This window comes from Aplysia californica, unplaced genomic scaffold (assembly GCF_000002075.1).
Source record: "Aplysia californica isolate F4 #8 unplaced genomic scaffold, AplCal3.0 scaffold01314, whole genome shotgun sequence".
In the NCBI taxonomy this organism is placed as follows: domain Eukaryota; kingdom Metazoa; phylum Mollusca; class Gastropoda; order Aplysiida; family Aplysiidae; genus Aplysia; species Aplysia californica.
Window position 1 is genome coordinate 85,064 of NW_004798584.1, and position 2,879 is coordinate 87,942.

Here is a 2,879-nt window from a genome sequence, read left to right on the forward strand (position 1 = left end):
TAATAAAGATCATCCCTCAATGTCTGACGATAACCATAAACAAGGGACTCTATAAAAATACTTAATCTAGAACAATTACATAAGATAATATAATAAATATATATATAAATATACGATATTCCTTTGATTTTATTAGTCTCTTCGAAAACATCCCATGCATACACCCCCGCTTCTACATTAATTGGCAGTCAAGAATAGAGCAAGACACACACATGCCATCTTTTACCATCGTCTTTTCATCACCATCTGCCTCTCCGCCTCCCTCCCCCCACCCCCAAACCTACCAGCAACTAAGACAAACACAATCTACAGCCAGGATACCACTAGGACTCTTTTCTGTCAATTCATCACAGAATTGTACACAGACAGCATTCTTTTGAGGGTTTAAAGAAAAATGTAGATGTGGTCGCTTTTAGCACAAGGGGGCTATCTTGAAAAATGCTGTTTTGAGAAATGCGGACGTAAAGTTTTTGGACCCTTGTTCAGTTTCTTTAAAATACAAGGAGAGATTTCTCTATAACCAAACAAATATACGCGTCAATGAAACCAAACTCCTCCTATAGGTAGGGCAATGCCCACTTTTGGTGCAGGTCAAGATTTCTGGAAACCCCCGAAATCTGGGTTATCCCGCTTGTCCTTAAACGCGACCATATTTACACACCCTCACTGACCCACTTCCAATCATTTACAAAGTGGGATACCACTCTGCCTGTCGGGCCAACCCAGGCTGAGAGAAACATTTTGTACAACATCCCAGCTGAAAGACCCAAAAGACCCATCAATTCATTAACATTTTTCTCCCCACATGGGAATCAAACTCGGACTTCTGCATGTGATGACAAAGAACCTAACTGCTACACCACAGATGCCAGACTGGACAGCCTTAAAAGTATATCACTTGCTTACTTACTTACTCTCTGACTATATGTGAGGCAGCGTGGTGGAATCAGGCTCTCGTCAATTTTTAGGCATATTGAGTTATTGGTATCATCTTCAAGCTTGTTCATTTGTCTTGAGTTCAATGAAAAATTACCCATCCATCTTTGATAGAAGTGGAGATGTTTTGGATTGAAGGAGGTGGGGGTCACCTGGTTTAAGAGGTAAAATTAGCGAGAAAATGGCCAACAAAGCTTGGTAAATTCCAAAGCTGCAGAGTCCATGGAAACTGTAAATTCATATGTTTGTGCCTTTAATCAACGTTTTCAGTGAAATCCTCAAAGGAATGTGTTTGTACATGGACATAAAAGGTGTTAAGCCAAAAAACAAAATTAAATAAAAATTGCGAAGCAGGGAGAAAACTGTTGTTTTCTTTGATTTCATTATTTTGACGAGAGCCTGATTCCACCACGCTGCCTCACATATCATCAGCAAGCCTTTAAAATATAATAAGCCCAAAATATAGGGGTTTTTTAATCACTGCCGTAAGGTCTCACACATCTCACTGGTAGAAACAAGCCCTCATATGACCTTATGCACTTGTGAGCCACTTAAAACTTTTACTAAACTAAACTGGCAGAATTGAAGATAAACGAGGCAGGGGTAGGCCCAGAGCAACCTACTTAGAGAACCTAAACAAATGGATAGTGGGGAAAGATAAGGGTGATGTTGCTTTTTTAAGAGCATCAGAGCAAAGAAATGAATGGAGAACCATGATCGACAATGTCTGCCACAGATATGGCACTCGATGATGATGATGATTACAGTATCTTAATCTATGGTCGGCCTATCAATTGCATACACTCATGAAATATTTTGACAAAATTCAAAAATCTAAATGTTAAGAAAAGCAAGAAAAGATGCAAGATAAATACAGTTTGTAACAGTATTGAAGCAGTTTTTTCTCTCTCCTGAAAAATTTTGCTTTTTGGGCTTAGGAAATTTGAGAAGCTTGACGACGATAGAATGGATACACCGAAATTCCTCCCCATCTTTCTACCACATACAAAAGTTTCAATCAGATAAATCGTCAGTTGTGAGTCGCTGAGCAGAGAAGAGCAGTAATATCCAGTCCCTGTAGTTTTATGCAAAACAAATTCTGAAATTATGCAAACTGAGCCCAAAAATGTGAAATTATGCAATTCTGTTAATTTTAACAAAGAATGAATAAAGGAAAATAATCAGAAACTATGCAAAAATTGATTAAATTTTGCTAAATTATGCGGGGTGCATAAAACCGCGGGGACAGAATTATATTCAGGAGAGCCCTGACCCTTCACTGCTTCACTCCACTCATCACTTCAGACCCACACTTCCAGACGTCTGCCATGAGGGGGGGTAGGGGGTGGGGGTTGGGGGAACTCCTTCCCTAGGTCACCCGGAACATGGCACTAAAATCTCCTCAGGGAAATAAAAGCCAACAAGATTATTAGAGCACAGCAACGTCATGGCAAATAAATTATAAAGAAAACATTTACAGAAAGAAATAAAGTATCCATAGTTATGATTGGGAATGTACATTTGAAAAGCCATACTGAAATGGAATGCTAAAAGACAATAACTGACAATCAAGAGATAAATGTGCGCTTATCCTACAAATAATGATGATTGTTTCAATTCTGATGACGAAACCAGGAAGAAAGTGTTAAAGGGGAAAAAAATCAGTGTGAATATCTTTACAGGTATATCTTCGTGCTAGCAATGACTCCAGTGACAACGGTCGTCTCTCTATACCACAGTGTCAGAGACAGTGATAGTGTCAGTGACAGTGGTCATCTCTCCATACCACAGTGACAGTGACAGCGACAGTGGTCATCTCTCTATACCACAGTGTCAGTGACAGTGGTCATCTCTCTATACCAGAGTGTCAGTGACAGTGACAGTGGTCATCTCTCTATACCACAGTGTCAGTGACAGTGACAGTGGTCATCTCTCTATACCAG